The 9,481-nt window shown below is 41.7% G+C and overlaps 1 protein-coding gene and 1 long non-coding RNA gene across 4 annotated transcripts in view; one reads left to right on the top strand and one right to left on the bottom strand.

The window, feature by feature from the left end:
* bbs9 (Bardet-Biedl syndrome 9) overlaps nucleotides 1–9,481 on the top strand; it is a 155,021-nt gene that overhangs the window by 104,933 nt on the left and 40,607 nt on the right. The window lies entirely within an intron of this gene.
* The window catches only part of LOC117946357, a 17,993-nt gene that overhangs the window by 6,986 nt on the left and 1,526 nt on the right, over nucleotides 1–9,481 (bottom strand). Inside the window, exon 2 of the long non-coding RNA XR_004657013.1 lies at nucleotides 5,089–5,091. This is a non-coding gene — a long non-coding RNA (uncharacterized LOC117946357). The remainder of the gene's footprint in view (nucleotides 1–5,088; nucleotides 5,092–9,481) is intronic.

The following is a 9,481-nucleotide window of genomic DNA, read 5'->3' on the forward strand; positions in this document are numbered from 1 at the left end:
TAATCCACTTCTATTTTCTCTGACGGCGTAACGCTCTTCCTCATCTGTTATTTGTACATACCACTTTGACTGCTGTTGGCTCACGGTCGGCAGAATCAGCATGGTTTGGATTCTAGTTGTTGCCAAAAGATGAAATCAAACAGTACGTTTCGTTCTGCAGATGTAGCATTACTGAACTGCTAAAATAAGGGCTGAAATGATTTTATGTCTACGGTACAATCTCAAAATATAGCTTCCGTCTTTCAGGCGGTGTTGTGAGTCTTAGACCCTAGATTTCTTGTCAAAGTCCTTAACCGTCCTAGGAAAAATGCCATAATGCACTTTCAGCAACGTTTTTCCTAGCACCTATCCTCACCAAGTACGGCAGCATCCTAGTCAAAAGTAGATCTGCTCTTTACCCTGAAATACTGGATCCATCATGAGAGATCGCCCATCCAGTGTACATGTGTTTTTGTTGCAACTCTCTCATAACTGTGAACTCACCCACAGAGACAGAGTGAGATGCTCAGACATCTGGTCCGATATAGTACATCCATTACGCGTTTGCACTGAAAGCTGATGTGGTGCCTTCTGGGCCCATTCCTGTTGAGGTATGCTGGGTGTGCCCAGATGGGAGGATACCCAGAAAACCCTGGAATGATTACATAGATTAACCCCAGCAGAAGCTAAGCGACGTGGCTAGAGGAAAGGATATCTGCGCTATTTAGTTAAACCTGCTGCCTCTGTGCTGAGATTGGTAAAATGAATGATTTCTTGCAATTGTATTAGTATTTTCTTCTGTTATCTTACACATAGTCTATATGTGGCGTTCCATTTCCGGGATGGCTCCGGTGTTGCCGGAAATTTCACCTGATGTCACTCTTTACGGCCGGATGTCCGTTGTCTTCCTCTGTCTTTGTGTTGGCGTGCTAAACTCCACTCAGTTCCTCAGAGGACTTTGGTGATCGCTGCAGGGTAAATCCAGACAGCTAGACTATCTGTCCAATCAGAGTTTTCTGTTGCACGACTAAAACAACCTTTGAACGTGAACATGTTCCACAAAAACAAGTACCTCCTTGAGGCTGTTTTGCGGCGGCACCGTTGCTCCGTCCGGCCCTTAGCGCCTGTGGAAGAAGGTCTGGGAAAGATAGACTATTTTACACAAGACGTACAGCAAACATGTAGTTTAACTTTTTTATTCCAACATAAAGTAGTTAGGATAATTCTTTTAAGATGCATTAATAATGTATAAAAAACAATCTGTAATTCCCTTTAAGACATTCTTCACTACTGAGTTTTGTATTTGACTGCTTTTGTATCCATGATCCCAGTGAAGGACATCAGTATCGCAGTGTTATTTCTACAGACAACTTCTTCCGCCGTCATTAGGGGAGAGCTGGGAGTGTGTCCGGCGTTGCTGCCCTACGGTTGCCAGGTCTACACTCACTGTGTTTCTGTTTGAAGAGTTGGACCACGCTCTCATCCTCTACTCTGAGGCAGCTACTCTGACTTCTCTGGTTCTGCTGTCAGTCCCTCCTTCAGTCCATTAGAGACGTAGCAGATAACAAGAGGAGGTATCTGCTCATTTAGCAGAACCTTTAGATTCTTTTTATTTCCCTCAACCAAATCAAGTAGGCTGACTCAATGTCTTTTTCTCTGTCTTCCCTCCCATCGTCCAGCCTGACTTGTTTTGTTTTTTTCTTTCTCCCATTTAGTTTCTAACGTGATTAGTTTGAATTGAAATATGATCAGCAGATCACGTCGAACACACACACTTTTGACAACAAGATCTCAATGGCTTACACACATACACACACACACACACACACACACACACACACACACGTCTCTCGCTAACAATGGGCTTCCGGCTTGCATTGAGGACAAATCTGTGTTTTATGACTCTGTGTGTGTGTGAGTGAGTGAGTGAGTGAGTGAGTGAGTGAGTGAGTGAATGGTTAATCCACTCAGGCATCGCCACTAATGAGAAGGGGAGGTGTGGGAGACAAAGAGAGGACATCCCAAGATCATAAATCAATACACACGTATACTTTCACCCACACACACACACACACACACACACACACACACACACACACACACACGCACACACGCACGCACGCACACACGCACGCACGCACACACACACGCACATACTGCCTGTAAATGTGTCAGATGTACCAGTGTGTATTTTCTGAGAATTCCACACACATACAGTACACACACATGAATATCAAGCTTATAATAAGCTTTTGTAACAGGAGACAAACTATTTTTTAGTCTTGATCACATTATGACAAATCTGAGAAAAAAAAAATTAAAATACTACTTAGTCTTTGATTTATCATTTTATAAGTTTTAATCGATTGATCATCATACATTGTGCTATAATTTGTCAAAATCAATGAATCACTGACAACTATTGCACGTTTACAGATCACAGATCTCAGTTATGTCTTCCAAAGTTTTTTAGTTTTTTATTTTAGCGTGCAATAAAAACATTGATGTATTCCGTGTATAATGATAGGAAACAGAAGGGAGCAATCAAATCCTCACGTTTGGGAAGCTGTAACCAGGAAATGTTTACTATTTATCTTTGATAAATGATTTAAGCAAATAATTAGTCCCTGTAAATCCTGTTGTTTCCTGTTTAGGGTGTTTCCCTCCGTCCACCCGCTGCTGTCACTAAAATCTCTAAAATCTTTAGTTCCATTTTCTGTGGCAGAAAAATCTCCTTCTTTCTTAAAAGAATGCCACAGAGAAACCCAGCAGATGTTCCTACAAATCCAGAGTCTGAGTGATATATCTATATAAATATAATCTTGATGAATGCCAGTGCATTGTCAAGTGCTGCCCTGTGATATGCCTGTTTTATCGATCCCACGTGTTAATCATTCATGCATAAACTAAAGCAGCTATTGTTCTGCTTTAAGTGTTGCCAATAAAAACATTTTGGCAGTGAACTAAAAAAATTTGATCAAACTAGGGATGCACTCATCCAACTTTCTTTTTTTTCCCAATACAAGTGCTACCTTTTTTACAAATCTGCATAACTCTATGTAAACTGATATTAACTGATGGCAGAAATGCAGAACGTATGTAATCATAATGCTACACCAAGCTGCGGAAGGAACTGCATATCTCGGAAAGGCTTTACACATGCTGAAGTTGTAGCAGCATTAAGCTCAATACCAATACACTGTTAATTCTATATGAGAAAGGTGCATCAGATGTTTTACTTTCCTTTACATCCAAATCCAACATAGATGTAATTTAATGTGTTTTATAATACTTATATGTACATCAATCCCAGGGCTTAATATCAAAATTGAGTTTTAATGGTGTTTTACTTTTGTGCGTCTCTCTCTTACACACACACACACACACACACACACACACACACACACAAACACACACACGTCACCCTGACATTATTGAAAAAAGCGAAAGGAAAATGATCCCCAATTAGTATTGTTTCTCATGGAAACCTTCAGAGAAAGTCTGTGGTTTGCATTTAAAACAAGAGGGGAAGGAGGGATGGAGGGGGGTGGGAGAAGTGATTTTGGGGATGAGGGGAGGGGCGGGAGGTAGCATCATGTCCAGACTTGTCCTATATCCACCACTTCTCCTCCAGACAGAAAGAGACTAAACAAGCAACCTTTCTCTCTCACCCTGGAGCTTGTCCGTATTGCTCAAGGATGCTTCAGTCGGGAAGATGCTTCCAGATTAATGGCATGACTCAGCAAAACGTCATGTCACATAAATCATTATATTCTGCACTCCTGCCTCCTCCAACGAACATGTCAAGCGTTCTTGAGCAAGACACTGAACCCCAAACTTCTTCCAATCAGCCGGTTGGCAGCTTAAAAACTTGATAAAATGTCAATTTATGACAGCTTCTGGCAGACAACCACAACCTTGACGCATAAAGAAATCTTACATGGATTTGACCATCGACAGGCGCCGGTACCTGAATGTAACAGAGCGTTACCTGCTTGGAACATTTTCAGAAAATATAAGTTCACAACTGAACAAAACATATGACATACGTGAGTCGTTTTTTAGGACATGTTTCTGCGGAAAAGTTAAATAACATACCTTTTAGGGTGAGAGTATTTTATCAAGCTGTGTAGCCCGGTCATGTCGATGTGTTGGTGGGGCTCTGTTTGGATTTGGCCTGAGACACACAGGACTGTTTCTGTCTAAAAGTGGCAAAAAGCCCAAAAAGCCTTTGGGTGTGCTCCCATAAAACACGGCAACAAGTGGTAGGGAACAAATCAGTTCAAAGCTCTTATTTTTCAGATAAAGATGCAAACACCTTCCGCCTACCTGTCTGTGATTCAAAAGTAATTAGGCAGCATACCAGACCCCTCACACACACACACACACACACACACACACACACACACACACACACACACACACACACACAGACCTTTCTGTTAGAGTGCATGGCAGCCGGAAAGCACATTTGGTCGACTTGAAAGGCATCAAAAGGAGAGTGGGACACAGAGAGAGAAAGAGAGAGGGATGAGTAGAGCGCAGTCTCTGTCTTTTTCTCTCTCCCTTTGGCTTGAAATGGAGGGATGAAAGAGAGATGAAAGGGTGAGTGTCTTCCTTCTCATCTTTCCTGGCGCTGCATCCCTTTTTGTTGCTCTACTCCTCCCCTGCAGCCCACCTGGGATCACAGACAACATCCAGATTGCGCACACGCACACACACAAACAAAGATAGCTAGGACTAAATTTGAGCTCTAACTGAGCCTTGAGTCCTCGAATCGTCTTTGAGTCAGAGTAGAGAAATCATCAGATCCAGGGTCAGTCTGCGGTCACTGGTCTTATTGAGCCATGCTATGTACTGACTCAGCTACTAAAGCTTTATGCTAACAGCAATTATCCACCAGGATGAACCTAGGTCCTCTGTTATCCAGCTGCATCTCATGGATATCTCATGGATATTAGTATCAGTCCTCAGCATTTTGCCATGAGTCAAAATTGCACCTTGCACATGTTAGAATATACCATTTACCATACGCCTTCACCCATCAGTAATGTCTATTGTAGCATGAGCTTAAGCTTCATCCATTAGGTGATGTACACATGTTGCAACAGCCTTTAGGTTTGTGCTTGACTCATTAGAAACTGCAAAATCTGCCCTATTAAAAAATATGTTTCCCCGAGAAGTTGATTAAGCCTTCCTCACTTGTATGTAAAGTATATGTAATTGAAAAGGATTATTCGTGTTTGTCTGACGGTTTTAGAAGCTTCTTATACCTGACACAAATCAACTTTAATAGAAAACCCCATATTGGTTGTTGTTATATTTTGGCAAAAAAAAAAAAAATCCAATTACATAAGGCAATAAATCAACTACAGTTCTTTCCTCCCACATGTGGTGTCAAACTTCAGGAAGTTAATTTTAATTAGGCTCATGTGAGTTTCAAGTTTAACACCTACACTCTTATTTCTATAACATGTCCCGTCACATCCTACTTTTATATATGGATAAATAAGTAGATAAAGCTGCAGAAACACACCTATCCACTCCATCCTTCCCTTCCTCTCGTGTTAGTTGTGCTGTCAGCAGCAGAGTGAAGGTGCACAGGCAGTAAGAGTCAGTGAGAGTCAGTCAGCGCATTTACATACAATTTAAAAACACTTTCATTTGTTTAAGGCAACACAGAGATTTATCAACGCCATGTATACACCTTACCACAGTTAAAATTGGAGTTCTCATAACCCGGTTAGAGAACTCCTTCAGTAACAGAGGTAGTCCTGCGGTGCATGATTGGTTTAAGTGTGGAGGGGTTTTTGGCCCTGGAAATAATTTGTCATCACTGTGGATCATAGTCGTTGCTATGATACCACATGTCAACACAACCTGATCTCACAGAATTACGTGAAATGAACACGACCCCTTAACTCAAAATCTGTGGCAGTTTCACGCAAAAAAACGCAGTTGGGTTTAGAAAAGCCCATCCACCACCCCAACCAACGTCCTTATGTGGATTTTTGGGCTTTCATACTACTCATTACCATAGCTGCTCCTAATGCTATGTCATCTTCTCATTAACTTTACCTTGGCATTGTTTTTCGTGGTGGCCACACACGCTTTTCACGTTAAAAGTTTGGTTAAATAGCCTGCTGTTCATCTGTTTTACTCCCTGCCGAGGCAACAGCAGACACCGGGAGATGGATAAACAGACTGTCCATCTTCTGGTCTGTCACCGCTTCAAAGTCTCATTAAAGTCAGTAATTAGACACACGTAAATGTCATGTACAAATATTAAAATGTATATGTAGATTTTTAGATGGGGATAGATGAATTCTGCTAAAGTTTTTGGTGATGATCGGACGTGTAAAGTCCTGCGAAACGACCGGAAATTGCATCAGGTCAGATGTGTTGGAATATGACCAATAGCAGCACGTAGTGTCCGAACGCAGACACAGTGACGCTGGTTAACCAACGAGGTTAGCTTGGTAATTCCACCCGACAATGGGTGACACTGGTTACAGATATGACAAGCAGAACAAGTTGTTATTCATCTGGCGAGAGCAGTGGGCTTTTCCTCTCTTCAAATGAAGATTGACAGTGCTCTCCGTATCTGACCAGTTCACCCAGTAACACAGATCCCTGGTTTAAACTACATCTCACACTGGTATCCTTTTTACTCTACTCTATTTTGGATTTAAGCTGAGTGCACCTCCAACATCCCCCAAATGTACAAATAAGTTAATTATGTCAGTTAAAATTACAATAGGTCGCAAGGAAGTCAAAGGTCCGATCAGGACAATGTAAGACTGTCATTAATATAAATGCACACTGCCACGACTTAACATTATTACAGTTTTGTTTGGGCTTTGTAACTGATCTTTTTAGGCACGTGGATAAGGACTTACAGGAAGTCTTACAAGTCGCCTCACAATTCTGCGTGGGGTTGGTTCTGGTAATTTTGTGGGAAGAAAATGCTCCAAAATGTTTTTAGATTTAGTTGCATGTTGGGGTGCCGCAAGAGTTTGTATTTTTGCCTCATCAGGGGGGTTACATGGCATTTTAATCGGTGTGGTTTGTTCACTAAATTACAGCTGGTTTTTGAAGCATGTGTCCCCAAAAGTGTGTTCTCAAAATAAAACTGCTTGCTTTTGTGCCCTCCTCGGTTCCATCTGAGTGTCTGGGGTGAGCTCCACACATCCAAATGTCTCTGATTTTAAGGTCATCCATTGGATCCATGTTAGTTTTACTGAATTTCAACCATTTGTCAAGTGTTTGCCCAACTCATCTCCCTCTGCATCTTCTCTTAATCCATGTATTCATCGAGTAAGTTGAAGAAACAAAAATAATGAGCCAAGTTTTGTTCCGAACTCACCTGAGAGAGAAATCCTTGAACAAGAAATGGTTCAGTAGCTAGGATTTTAGAGATATTGACTCACCCAAAACTGGTGCTGTAAATAATTCTCATGTACACATTTGTAAACATCTAACTTTTAAACTATATTTTCAGCAAACCTTATATTCCTACACTGTTGATACTCTACTGTCTTAAACCTTGTGTTGTCTTCCTGCCGACCATGTTTTGGTCGTCTTTTTCCAAACTTTTGATGTTTTTTTCCAGGTTTTTGTCACTTTTTCCAATGTTTTTGTTCATTTCTTTTCTCTGCCTTTTTTGATTGTTTTCTTGTTTTTTCCCCACATTTTTGTCACTTTTTTAAAACATTTTATAGAAAAAAAATTATCAATGCTATACAATTGAATTAAACACCCAAATTCAATGAAAGTAGTGAAGTGATTATTTATTTTACTTGTAAAGATGTAACCATTCACATTATTGGTTTTTGATCATTTGGTTGAAAGAAACCCAAATTTTGGAAATTTATTCTGACCCAGGGATAAAAGGAGCGCTAAAGCCTTTTCAACAAACACTAAATCCTTTTATTTTAATGTAACATTTTGTTTAAACCATTGAATTTAATGATATTTAATTAGTGCCTGTGTGTGTTCATTTTGTGTTATTGTAGAATGACCCCCCCCCCCCCCCCCCCCCCCCCCCCCCCCCCCCCCCCCCCCCCCCCCCCCCCCCCCCCCCCCCCCAGGTTGTTTAAAACCCCCAAATCCACAGAAACAATTCTGAGGGCATGACTTTAGAGTCCTCAAGCCAACAACGGAAGCAAGAGGGACTTCCCTGTGGAAGATCATCCCACCATCGCTCCGACCTCCTGACTGGTTTGGATCCCTGGGCATGTAGCTTGTACACAACATTTTTAGGTAGCAACATTTGCTCTTGTACTGTAACTTCAAAGCTGCTGCGTGCCAACAAAATCCCCACTGCATGGCTATCACACCATCTCCGGAGCTATTTGTTGGCCCCGGCCGTGTTGACGGAGCGCTGATGAGATACTTGGCTGTTTAATGTGTGTAATTTTCCGCTAATGTCTCTGCTACAGCATTATCTGATCGGCTATTCCTGGCCTGAGGCTAATGCCTGTGGTGATTACAGATGAAGATGAGGACAGCGTTCCAAATATTGTTGGGTACCAGGGTGAAGCAAACGCTTATGAACTTGTGGCACCCTGAAACGGAAAGTTCAGGCGTTTTAAGCCTTACAACAGCCGTTAAGTCCTGTCAGGGACCTTGTGTTGGGATAGCTCACTCATGGCAACAAATGTGACAATGACATCAGGAATCAGGACAAACTGAGACTGAGATATTATCCAGATGATTGTCATATTATAAACAGTAACGTTTTTATTTTTTGTGCTCTATCAGTTTCATATGCAGTAAGTCCAGGGGGACTTCAGGCACTTTTAGGGCCCTGACACACTAACCTCATTGGCATCATCGGCCTTCGTTTTGGCCAACCTGACATGCTCTGTCGGAAGGTGGGCACTGCCGGCAGTCAGTCTCAAATAACCAATCTGATTGGTTGAGTGATAACCTGGAGATGACGGGCGGGATGAGCGCGACTCGAGTCTCTCAAAATCTGACAAAAATCTCTTAAACTAGACCTTTGTTGATCTGAAATGAAGATGTTTTCAGAAACATTGTTTCTGTGAACTATTTTAATAAAATTTGAGATTGTATTCTGAAGCAGCCGTGACTTGAAGACGCATGAAGTCTGAAATCAGACTTCATGCGTCTGATTTCCCGAGAAACCAGACGCACCCATAGTCACTTTGTCCTATCCACGAGTCTAGGTACAGCACATTCAGTGTAGGAACATTGTATATTTCTGCGGCTTTGAAGATTTGGTGGAGTAAGTCATGGCAGTACCAGTATCGAGAAGCTTGTGTTCTTGACTTTGCCTCAAGCACAAGGAGACGTGTGAACTGGAATAACACCAGCTACTATGGTGAAAATACATCAAATGGTTATTAAGTCAGTATGACGCAACAGGGAGTTTCATCAATCTAATTAATCCAAGGCGTGTTGAAAAGTTCTGTAAATTATGGCTAAGAGATAGAGAGGGAGGGAAAGGGATTTAGGAAAAGGGGAGGGGGGGGGGGGG

The sequence above is a fragment of the Etheostoma cragini genome, chromosome 6, assembly GCF_013103735.1.
Source record: "Etheostoma cragini isolate CJK2018 chromosome 6, CSU_Ecrag_1.0, whole genome shotgun sequence".
Taxonomy (NCBI): Eukaryota; Metazoa; Chordata; class Actinopteri; order Perciformes; family Percidae; genus Etheostoma; species Etheostoma cragini.